Consider the following 13,294-nt stretch of genomic DNA (forward strand, 5'->3'; position numbering starts at 1 on the left):
ACAAGATCCTCCTTGAAGATGATGCTAAACCAGTTGTGCAACCACAAAGGAGACTCAATCCAACCATGAAAGAGGTGGTCCAAAAAGAGGTAATGAAATTATAGGAAGCAGGTATTATTTATCCTATTTCTGACAGTCCTTGGGTAAGTCCTGTGCAGGTAGTTCCCAAGAAAGGAGGGATGACAGTGATCAAGAATGAAAAGAATGAGCTTATTCCTACAAGAACAGTCACAGGTTCGAGAATGTGTATAGACTACAGGAGGCTCAACACGGCTACAAGGAAGGATCACTTCCCCCTGCCTTTCATTGATCAAATGCTTGAGAGGTTAGCTGGTCATACTTTTTATTGTTTTCTAGATGGATATTCTGGATATAATCAAATTGCAATGGACCTTCAAGATCAAGAGAAGACAACATTCACATGCCCCTTTGGAGTATTTGCCTACAGGAGAATGCCTTTTGGACTTTGCAATGCTCCAGCAACTTTTCAGAGGTGTATGCTTTTAATTTTTTCTGATATGGTTGAAAAGTTCATTGAAGTATTTATGGATGATTTTTCTATTTTTGGTAATTCTTTTGAATCCTGCCTTAAGCATTTATCTCTTGTCTTGAAACGGTGTCAAGAATCAAACCTTGTTTTAAATTGGAAAAAATGCCATTTTATGGTTACAGAAGGTATTGTTCTTGGACACCGGATTTCAAGTAAGGGGATTGAGGTTGATAGAGCAAAGGTGGAGGTAATTGAAAAATTACCACCACCAGCTAATGTTAAGGCAGTCAGGAGTTTTTTGGGTCATGCAGGATTTTATAGAAGATTTATAAAGGATTTTTCTAAAATTGCTAAACCATTAAGCAACCTGTTAGTTGCTGATGTTCCTTTTGTCTTTGATTCTGATTACCTGCATGCTTTTGAAACTCTGAAAGCAAACCTTACCTTTGCTCCCATTATAGCTCCCCCTGACTGGGATTTACCATTTGAGTTGATGTGTGATGCTAGTGATTTTGCTATAGGAGCTGTTCTAGGACAGAGGCATGGCAAGCTTATACATGTCATTTACTATGCTAGCCATGTGTTAAATGATGCCCAAAAGAATTACACAACTATAGAAAAAGAATTATTAGCTATTGTGTATGCTGTTGATAAGTTTATGTCTTATTTAATTGGTTCTAAGGTTATTGTTTATACTGATCATGCTGCTTTGAAGTACCTTCTAACCAAATAGGATTCTAAACCAAGATTAATCAGATGGGTGTTGCTCCTTCAGAAGTTTGATATTGAGATAAAAGACAGGAAAGAGTCAGAAAATTAAGTAGCTGACCATCTATCCAGAATTGAGCCTGAAGTAGGAGTACAACCACCCACAGCTGGGACTGAGATGTTTTCGGATGAACAATTATTCCTCATTCAGCAGGCTCCATGGTTTGTAGACATTGCAAATTATAAGGCCATGAATTTTATTCCAAGGGACTACAGTAGGCAACAAGTAAAGAAGCTATTGACTGATGCCAAGTACTACATTTGGGAGGAACCACACTTTTTTAAAAGGTGTTCAGATGGTATAATCCGGAGATGTGTCCCGGATAAGGAAAAACAGTAGATTCTTTGGCACTGTCATGGTTCTAATTATGGCGGCCACTTTGGTTGTGAAAGGACAGCTACAAAGGTCCTTCAGAGCGGGTTTTACTAGCTGACTCTCTTCAGGGACTCAAGAGAATTTGTGAAGCACTGTGACAGATGTGAAAAAGCCACAAATCTCCCTGCCAACCATGAAATGCCACAGCAGGGGATTCTTGAGGTTGAGCTGTTTAATGTGTGGCGCATTGATTTCATGGGACCTTTCCCACCCTCACATTCAAACAAATATATTCTAGTGGCAGTTGACTATGTGTCCAAGTGGGTGGAAGCTATGGCTCTACCCACCAATGACGCCAAGGTTGTAATAAGCTTTCTTCAGAAATATATCTTTAGTCGGTTTGGTGTCCCAAGGACACTCATTAGTGACGATGGAAGTCACTTCTGTAACAGACAGCTGGACTCTCTTCTGCAGAGATATGGAGTCCGTCATAAAGTGGCAACCCCCTATCACCCTCAGACAAGCGGACAGGTTGAAGTTTCCAACGGGGAACTCAAGAGGATTCTAGAGAAGATCGTCAGTGTTTTAAGAAAGGACTGGTCTAGGAAGCTTGATGATGCTCTCTGGGCATACCGAACAGCGTACAAGACTCCCATTGGCATGTCCCCTTATCAGTTGGTCTATGGCAAAGCCTGTCACTTGCCAGTTGAGCTGGAGCATAAAGCTTACTGGGCAATCAGGTATCTGAATCTTGATTCAGAAGCTGCAGGAATTAAGCAAATGCTTCAGTTGAATGAACTTGATGAATTCATATATTCAGCCTATGAGAATGCCAAGTGATGAGCGGATAATTTATACCCTTTTTGGCATTGTTTTTACATAGTTTTTAGTATGTTTTAGTTACTTTTTATTATATTTTTATTAGTTTTATTCAAAAATCACATTTTTGGACTTTACTATGAGTTTGTGTGTTTTTCTGTGATTTCAGGTATTTTCTGGCTGAAAATGAGGGACCTGAGCAAAAATCTGATTCAAAGGCTGAAAAAGGACTGCAGATGCTGTTGGATTCTGACCCTCCTACCCTTGAAGTGGATTTTTTGGAGCTACAAAAGCCCAATTGGCTCGCTCTTAATTGCGTTGGAAAGTAGACATCATGGGCTTTCCAGAAATATATAATAGTTCATACTTTGCTTGAGATTTGATGGCTCAAACTGGCGTTCAAAGTCAGCCTAAAACTTTTTGGCGTAAAACGCCCAAACTGGCACCCAAGCTGGCGTTTAACTCTGGGAACAGCCTATGCACATGTAAAGCTCAATACTCAGCCCAAGCACACACCAAGTAGACCCCGGAAGTAGATTTCTGCACTATCTGCACTTCGTTACTCATTTTCTGTAAACCTAGGTTACTAGTTTAGTATAAAAACTACTTTTAGAGATTTATTTTATAACAAATGCTATCATAGACCATTGTTCATGTTTTGGGGGCTGGCCTCATGGCCATGCCTAGACCTTTTTCACTTATGTATTTTCTACGGTGGAGTTTATACACCCCATAGATTAAGGTGTGGAGCTTTGCTGTTCTTCATGAATTAATGCAATTACTACTGTTTTCTATTCAATTCACGCCTACTTCTTATCCAAGATATATTCTCGTACTTAATTCAGTTAAGTCAGAATGAAGGAGTGACCCGTGACAATCACCCAATCTTCGTTACTCGCTTAGCCAAGATCTGTGTTCCTGACAACCACAAAGCGGTCTACATGATGTTCAACGTAGTCATTGGACGATAGCCGGAGTATATTCTCTTGGATATCTAATACACGGACCGAGTCCGTGAGATTAGTATCTTCGTGGTATAGGCTAGAACCAATTGGCAGCATTCCTGGAATTCGAAAAGTCTAAACCTTGTCTATGGTATTCCGAGTAGGATCCGGGAAGAAATGACTGTGATGAGCTTCAAACCTACGAATGTTGGGCGCAAGTGACAGTGTGCAAAAGGATCAATGGATCCTATTTCGACGCTAGTGGGAACCGACAGATGATTAGCCATGCGGTAGCTGTACCTGGTATTTTTCATCTGAGACGAGAAATCCGACAGTTGATTAGCCGTGCAGAAATTGTAGAGGACCATTTTCACTGAGAGGATCTTACAGCTTGCCATGGAAGGAAGTAACGCATGGTTGGAAGAAGGCAATAGGAAAGCAGAGGTTCAGAAGCAACAAAGTATCTCCAAATGCTTATCTAAAATTCCCACCAGTGAATTACATAAGTAACTTTATTTTATTTTATGTTTTATTTATCTTTTAATTATCAAAACTCATAACCATTTGAATCCGCCTGACTGAGATTTACAAGATGACCATAGCTTGCTTCAACCCGACAATCTCCGTGGGATCGACCCTTACTCACGTAAGGTTTATTACTTGGACGACCCAGTGCACTTGCTGGTTAGTTGTGCGGAGATGTGAAAAGTGTGAATGACGATTTCCCACACCACCAAGCTCTATAAGGAGAGAACCAAGTTATTGCATGACAAGAAAATTGCCATCAAAGTCTTTGAGCCAGGACAGAGAGTGCTTCTGTATAATTCAAGGTTCAAACTCTTTTTTGGGAAGCTGAAATCCCAGTGGTTAGGACTGTTTGTGGTTACCAGAGCTTCATCATATGGTCATGTGGAAATACAAGCAGAAAATTCTGACAGAAAATTTACAGTGAATGGCCAGAGGTTGAAGCACTATCTTGGAGGCGAGATCGATCGCCAGAGGTCCGCTCATCTGCTAAATTAGCAGAACTGACCGTCAAGCTGGTGACGTTAAAGAAGCACTTATCAGGAGGCAACCCGATAATTTCGTATCCTTAGTTATTTTTTGTAGCAGTGATTTTCTTATTTATTTGCTTTTTATTGAGTTTTTACTATTTTCTTTTATTTTAAGTGTGTCCTGATCATGCAGCTATTTTAGAACAAGAACCGAACTCTTCGAAAAAAAAGGGGCACGCGACGCACAAGCATCGCTAACGCGTATGCGTCATATGTGTGTGCGTGAAAAAATAAAATTTAACAGAGAGTTGGGCAGGAGTGGTGCTGGTGGCGTGCCTTGCGCACAAGCAAGTCCACGCGTACGCGTCGCTTGCGTACACACCAGTCCACACGTACGCGTCCTCCACGCGTACAAGTGACCATGCAAATTGGCGTAAATGGGTGTATGGCCAGAGAGTTATGGTGGTGTGGGGATGGAACTGTGCTGGGAGCACAGGCCCCACCAGGGACGCGTGCGCGTCGTTTTCCCACAATGGCCATCTACGCATACGCGTCATATGAGAATTTTGGTTCCCAGGCCACGCGAACAGAGAGTTGTGCGTGCACGCGGCCGCCTTCGCGTGATTCGCACAAACCAAGGACACGCGTACGTGTGCCAGATGCTTACGCGTCACTTTCAAAATCGGGTGACCCACGCGTACGCGTGCTGTACGCGTACGCGTCGCATGCGCCGCACAACTCCACTAGTGTGCCACCCAGTTTTGATTTTCATTCCCTCTCCCTCCCAAATCCTAATTCTCTCTTGTTCTTTTATCCTTTTATTCTTCTTTCATCATACTATTTGTTTTTGTTTTCAATTCTTCTTTGCTTGAGGACAAGCAAACCTTTAAGTTTGGTGTTGTCGCTTCGCTGATGGTTTTTCTGTTTAATTTTATGGTACCAAAGGGAGGCGAAACATCTCTACAGAGGAGCACAGCCTGAAGAATAAAATGGCCACTAGGATAACTGAGGTGGTTGAATTCCTTTCATTCTATATTCCTTCCCACTTTTACTGTGTTATGTTTCGGTTTTCTACTATTTTGTCTCGTTTGTTGCATGATCCTTTATTAGATAAATTCCTAGGGTCTAGTTTAGTTCTGTTATTTTCAAAATTTCTATTAGTTGCTTTAATTCTGAAAGGTGTCTCATGTATTGGCCACTGAGCTTGAAATCAAAAAGAAAGAAGAAAAGGGGGATGTAATGCATGAGAAATTGAGTTTATTTTTTTAAGAGTAGTCTCATTTAATCAAATATGGTGGTGTTCTCTGTGATTCTGAATGCATGACATAAACCGTGCATGTTTGAATTTGAATCAAGGAATGTTGACGTATAAAGAAAAGGAATTTAGAGAAGTATTATGAATTTTCTGAAAATTTGTGACAGTTAATCCTTAAAAAAAGAAAAAAAAAAGAGGATATAAAAGTAAGGTCCAAGGCTCTGAGCATCAATGACTAGGGAGGTCAGACATGATTAAAAGCTCAAAGAGTTGTTTCCCTAGTCATATGCTTGTGGTGTTCTTGTGTCAAGTAATCCTTGAGACAAAACATTTAGAGTCGAGATCAATTGCAATTAGCAGAGTATGCCAAAGGCTTTGAGCACCACTGTCTGGGAGTAGCTGAAAGAAAAAAAATTAGAACTTCAAAAGAGTTATCCAGTTAAGTGCTTGTGGTGTTCCTGTGTCAAGTAAAGCTTGAGACAAAATATTTAAAGTCACGGTTAGGCTCAAGGTGCAAAGCAACAAAGAAAAGAGAATTAAAGTAAATTTTACTGTGTTCAAGGATTAAACTGGCGTATAAAGATCAGAGAATTCATAATATGATCTGGATTCTAATTCCGAATGACACTGACATCCCTCTGATTCAAAGGAGAGTGAGATGCCAAAACTGTTTAGAGTTACAATGAATAAATTCCATTTTAAGAAGAGACATGAGCATAACTGAACTCTCACCTCTCATGCAAATTCACATCTTAATCATGTATTAGTTTTGGTTGCTTGAGGACAAGCAACAATTCAAGTTTGGTGTTGTGATGCGTGAGCATCTTTCCTATCTTTTCCTAGTGAATTTGCATTCAATTTATTGAGTTTAATCAAGAATTAATTATCTTTTAGCCACTATAGATGCTACTTTGAGTCGTGTGCAATTTTGTTTATTTTAGGTAGCATTTGGTTGGATTTGATGGAGCTTCCACAGAAAAAGAGAAGAAGGCTATATAGGGCAGGAATGGCTTAGAGGATGGAGAGGAAGCTTGCACAAATGGAAAGGAGCACAAGAATTAAAGGAGATGGCCAGCGAGGAGCGACGCGTGTGTGTACCTGACGCATACGCGTGACACGCGAAGAAGATTATCGACGCGTACGCATGAATGACGCGTACGCGTGACATGCGCCACGTGCAGAAAACGCAGAAAACGCTGATTATTTAATTAATTCTGATTTAAACTTTATTTTTATTTTAAAATAGGAAAAGATATTATTTTAGTTTTAGAAAATAGATTTTAAATTTATTAGGATTAGATATAAAAGAGAAAAGAAACTTCTCTTCTGGAGATTCCAACATTATTCCACTTTTCATTCCACCTCATTCCGCAATTTACAGTTTACCTAAATCCTTATTTTCTCTCTGAACCATGAGCAACTAAACTTCCACTGTTAAGGTTAAGAGCTCTGTCTATTGTATGAATTGACACTATTATTTTTCTATTTTAATTCATGTACTGATTTATATTTCAAGAATTATTTTCGTTCTTTATCTTATGAATTTGGGTAGAACGGAAGTATGACCCTTGTTCTAATTGAGTTCTTATATAACTTGGAAAAGCTCTTTACTTGAACAACAGCTTGAAAACATATTCTCCTAAATTTCTAATTATCTGGATTTAACGGGATACGTGACATATAATCCTCTTATATTTGGGTAATTAGGATTTCTGTGGCATATAAACTAGAATTGAACTTCACCCTCTAATTGGAATTAAGTGACCAAGGAATTGGCAGTTGATGAATTTTAGAGGAGACTAAAAAGGTCTAAGAAATTAGGGTTTAGTCACATATAGTTTGCCATGAATTAAATCTTGCATGATTAAAATAGTTATAAGAAAAGTCAATTCGAAAAATAGATATCTCTGAAGCCTTAACTGTTTTCTCCATATATTATTTACAACTTGTTTACTGCTTGCTTTATTTATTTTTTGATTTAATTGTTTAATGCAATTGAAACCCAAACGCTCTTTTTTGTTTGTCTAACTAAGTAATTTAATCAACCATTGTTGCTTAGTCCATCAATCCTCGTGGGATCGACCCTCATTCACTTGAGGTACTACTTGGTATGACCCGGTGCACTTGTCGATTAGTTTGTGGGTTATAAATTCCGCACCAACGGTAGACTTGGATAATCCTAGTTTGAGAGGGGGTATTACCTAACTAGATACTTCAATTAATTACAGTTAGGTAGAAGTAATTAGCGAATAGTTAGAGTTAGTTGTATAGTTACAATGATGAATGATGAAAAATAAATGTGACTGTAATTCACTCAATTTATTACAACTGAGTGACTAGTAGAGTAGGTAATATCCAACTGCTTTGTATATCATTATAGTGAGGAATTGTAACTTAAGCTCCTCACTTTTGTTTTTTTTTTCTATAAAATAAATACAGAATCAATTTTTTTCTGTAAAGTAAATGAAAAATCAGTTTTTTTTCTCTCTTTCATCTAGAACCTCCTTCTTCTTCACAGAGATGCTGAGAGCAGCTTTACCATTTGCACGGGATTAATTGCTACTTGCCTTCACATCCATCTAGGTTTTTACAGCTACAGATTCTGTGGATTTGTTGGATCCAAGAAGATCATCTCCAATGTTATGGTACTTTCTTGCCAAATATCAATTAATTGCTTTTGATTTTGACCACGGGAATGATTATATATAAGCATTCGAAAAGTATAATAAATTAAAGGTTAAAACTTAGGTGTAATTATTTTTATGTAAAGTTAATAATTAAAAATCGTTAAATAATAATTTAGTTAAATATATTTAATTATTTAATAGTTATTAATTATTAATTTTTATTTTAAATAAAAATAATTGTATATGAGTCTTCATCTAAAATAAACAAATTCTACGATAATAAGTTTTATATATAACATTTTACATATAAGTTATCTTGAGACTAGGGCTGGGCCGCTGGCAGTATTAATTCTATCTATGGGTATTCAATCCGATCCAATCTGTTCAAATACGGTTGACAACCCAATCTGCAGCAGGTCAGGTTGAGAGTGGAGCAGGTTAAGCTACATGGGTAGGGTCAGGTGCAGGTTTATACCTAATTTAGTCAGACCAAGCCGATGGATATATTATAGTATGTAACTAAAAATTATTATACATATATAATGAAGTTGATGAAGATCGAACCTACATTCTCTCACTTTTATAATTTGAACATAAATTGTATTATCATTTGTTCCTTTTAGTTTTATTATGGGTTTAATTTTGTATTTTTGTTTTATTGATATGTTTTTTAATTATAGAATAATTAAATATTATGTTTGGTTAAAAAAATTGATTTGTTTTTAATTAATAATTAAATTAATAACTACAGATGAATTTAACCGACAGTAAATTCGATGGTAAACTTAAATTTTAAATTTTTTAAAAAAATTGTTTGAAAATTAATATATTAATTTTAAATATTTAAATTTAATAATTTCTAAACTAATAAATCAGAAAATACAACACCAATTAACTCCAAAAATAATTAACTCAGATAATAATAAATTTAGAAAATTGACAACAATAAAAAATAAGTCAATAAAATGTTTAATGGCCTCAATAATAAATCAGATAATTAATAATAATCAACTAATTAACTCAAAAATAATTATAAATAGAAAAAAACGTAATTCGTGCATATTAAACAACTGACTTCGAAACTTGAGGCTAATAAAGATCAAACATCACGCTAATTCTGCAACCTAAACTCTAGCAATACTTATGTGAAAATGAGATTGGAGAAGATGGGTTTTTAAACCATCAAATTACAAGCTAATCAACCTTAGAACACAGCACAATAAATTTTTTCTATCACAACAAATTTAGAGATGATATCAGAATCTCAAAATGGAGAATAAAAGAGGTTTTGAATCTCTCCTAAGACGATGACAAAACCAAAGGTTACAGTTCAAGCGTTCTTACTAATAGTAATAAAACAACATAATCAAATTCAAGCTGCAAAAAGTATGCATAAAAACTATTTCTACTATACTTGAATAAGGTATCAAATAACTACTTGACTCTACTGTACTTTATTTCCAGTTCCATTTACGTCAACAACAAAACTGCTGTAGATTTGACAACTAAGCTTCTTTCAATACTTTACACCAATTTAGAGAGCAGGTGCTTCAGTGCTGGAGGGCACATTCTCAGATATTGGTGTAATGGGAGGAGTATATATGCATGTTTTCTTGAGAATTCTAGCAACAATCCAATGTTTGCGCTTGCTCAAAGGTCTAGAAGGATCCAATCAAACCTGAAAGAACAATAGCACAAGAGACCTTACTAAGTTTTCTTGAAAAATCTAGAGGGTATATTAACATTTAACCATCAATGATAAAAATAATACAAGTACCAAGCTTTATTCCATTAAGAGAAATCAACTATATAAATCAAATGCTATCATAATATCCTATCATAAACTATGTCTAAAGTTAAAATACTAAAATATCAAGATACAAAGACAATACTAATAACTAAGTTCAATATTTTAAGAAATAAATAAGGATTGCAAATTAGATGGGTAAGTTGAAAGTTGTTACTAACTCGATCATTAATGTTACATTAATTGTGCTCATCATGTGCCATAAATTTAGAAGTTTGATTAATGTAACAGTTGTATACTTTGTGGTGGAATAGCATGTCCACTGCCACCATCAATGACTTTTACATCTTATTAGAAACCACCATTCCTACGACTTACTTCATCATTCTAACCCAATAAAAAACAAAAAATATAAATAATGAATGCCAAAATTATATTTCGAGAATACACGTATAACAAATAACATAGGAATCCCAGCACATACACGTACTCCAAAGAAAATAAGTAAAAGGTATATTAATAACATGATAACAAACAGACCTTGATTGCACATAACAACCTAACAAAGAAGAAGATGAAGAAAGCATTCTAAATTTATAGGTACTAAGCTCAATTGACGCATTTTAACAAACAGGTAAATGATGAGGCTGTAACCAAAACAATCTCACGTGTTTTGTTCTGTGATTCTTACAAGTCTCATGCTAAGTACGTTTCAGAATTACATAAAATTGTTAAAACCTAAAGGTTTCGAGAATTTTCTTAATCACTCAAATAGTAAAGTGGTTCTCAATCTCCCCCACGTAAGTATTTATCTACGTATGTACGTACATACAATTGGAGCTTAGTAAGATGAACGGGAAGATATTGGCAGAGACAAAGGGGGCAACGAGCGGTAGCTGAGGGCAACAGCTGGCGGTCAACTGGCGACGACACTTATGAGGGAAAGAGACTGCTGCACTAATCGCTTTTGAGTGTATTTTATTTTAATTTAGTCTTTTATTTTTTTTGATAGAGATTTTTTTGAGGTAAAACTTGATCTTTAAAAAACTAAAGGAATACTAATAACTAATGACATTTCTAACTCTTCCTAATATGATCCTCATCATTTTCAAACTGAAAATTCAATTACACAAAGAAACCAACCACACCAACCTCAATCTTAGTCATAATTCTCAAAACCCCCTAACCGACTTTGTACTTTTCAAATATTCAATACATCAGCAACATTTTTAATGCAAATTCAAGTAATAAACCCTTAACAATATAGAAATAATCACTTTCATTCTTTGTGATATCAGAACAATAAACTGAAATCATAATAATAAACACAAAATCATCAAAATAAAATCCAAAATCAGAATTATAAACAAAATTTTAAACACAGAATCATCAAAACAGAAATTTTTTTTAAATTAAAACAGAATTAAAAACCGTAAATCTAAACTAATACATGAACTAAATCGAAAAAATAATAATAGGAAGAAGGAGGAGGAGAATATACCTAAAGGGAGGGAGGAAGGAGACAGCTCCGGTGAAGTGGTAGCAGCACAGACCAACCGGCAGGATTGCATTATTAGGAGTTTTTTAAATAAATTAAAAAAATAATAGGAAGAAGGAGGAGGACAACATACCTGGAAGGAGGAAGAAGGCAGCTCCGGTGACACAGGGAGCAGCTGATACATGCTCGGAAAGACAACTGGGGCATTCTAAGACAAAATGGTAGAATGGGAATTTCACACTTCCAGAGGACCCCATCACTAGAGCACGTGCAAAAAAACTCAAGGAGAGCTTTGGAAACTTGGCAGCACTTATGCATAAGGAGTTACATCAAATTCTAACCAAGGAAGAATAAGCAAGGCCTATTGGGCTAAGTCAGGACAGCAAGTAGCCCAATAATGCTTTCCAAATTCAAATTCAGTGGGAAGCATAATTTATCATTAAATTTCAAAAATTTAGGCCTTTGTTTTAGTTTGTTTTGCGGTTAGAGTTTGTTAGAAGATTTGTTTAGTTTTGATTTGCTTAGTAGTATTTTTTTGAAATTTAAAATTTAAATAAAATATGATCTAATCCATTAAAGATCAAATCTGATTTAAATTTTAAAATCTTATCTTATCTTTTTAGTTTGTTAGGGGTCTATTTAAACACCTTTGGTGAGACCATTTATGTAACTTTTGATAAATAAATTTTCCATTGCTTTTAGCACGTTTTTATTGTGTGATTAAGTGAGGTGAGTGATTTGCTTTACTTATTGCATTAAGAAGATTGAAGGATCCAACACTAAGGTGATCTGCGTGGTGGTTGCTTTCAGTTTTCATCCCTCTGATCTAGGTTGTCAAGGATAGGTTCTTTAAAGGTCTAGTAGGGAGTCCCTTCCGGTGACCTAGGTTGCTAAGAACAGGTTTCTTAGAGATCTAATAGGAAAAACTCCATTTATCTATCTTTTATGTTTCCGCTGTGTTCTTTTGGGTATGCCCTTTACTGAATAATCCTTATCTATTGTGATAAAACCCCTAATCCCCAATATATTTCTTATCATCTGGTATCAGTTACAGGTCGTAGGTAAATTCTTATTTATCTACACGTTCTAGGATTCTTGTTTAGTCTCTTTATTTTCTCTTCAATTTTTGTGAAATTTACTTTAGAGTTACAAAAAAACCGAAAATTTCTTCCTTAAATTCTATTACTGCAATTTCTATATATTCAAATTAACATATGCAAAAAAAATTAAAAAAAAAATGATATTTCAATTTGAAAAGTTTTGTTTTACCATTTCAATTTTTTTTTATTTCAATTAGGATTCAATTTTTCTAGTTCTATCATCTTAGTATCACTTATTGTTTTTCTTCCTTTGCCACATTCTTTGCTTGTCTTTTTGTCAAGTTGAACGTCTCTATCATTCAGATCACCATAGTTTGGTGTATCAACTCCTCATCTTCTGAAGTACAACTTGTTAAAGAAATCCAAGAGTGAAAAATGGCAAGAGTGGTGAGCTCAACAAAGGGTAAAAGTCACGTATTGAGTGTAAACACGAGTGCCCTACTCCGAGTGATACACGTGAGAAGAGTGTTGCGAGGACTTTTCTTTCACAGGTTCCTTGATGGCTAACAATGAAAAAAACTCTGATACACAACTAACTTTCTGCATCGATGCACTCGCTAGCATCCTTACAAGGATTGAACAGCGTCTTGATGACATGGATTTCCGAATCAATTCTCTTTCCCCTAGTTGAAGAGCACGGTCCCGAGAATCTGTTTATAATTGTTCTGTGGAGTCTGAGGAGGAGACTTCGTCTATATCTCGACGTCATGGACTACACAAAGATGTTGATAGTAA

The 13,294-nt window shown here is 35.9% G+C and overlaps 1 pseudogene; it reads right to left on the reverse strand.

Annotated features, from left to right (window-relative positions):
* Positions 1-9,748: 9,748 nt before the first annotated feature.
* LOC148566832 (small ribosomal subunit protein uS17c-like) lies at positions 9,749-10,344 on the reverse strand (annotated as a pseudogene).
* Between the last annotated feature and the right edge of the window lie 2,950 nt (positions 10,345-13,294).

Source organism: Arachis ipaensis, chromosome B4, assembly GCF_059453495.1.
Source record: "Arachis ipaensis isolate K30076 ecotype BB chromosome B4, ASM5945349v1, whole genome shotgun sequence".
In the NCBI taxonomy this organism is placed as follows: Eukaryota; Viridiplantae; Streptophyta; class Magnoliopsida; order Fabales; family Fabaceae; genus Arachis; species Arachis ipaensis.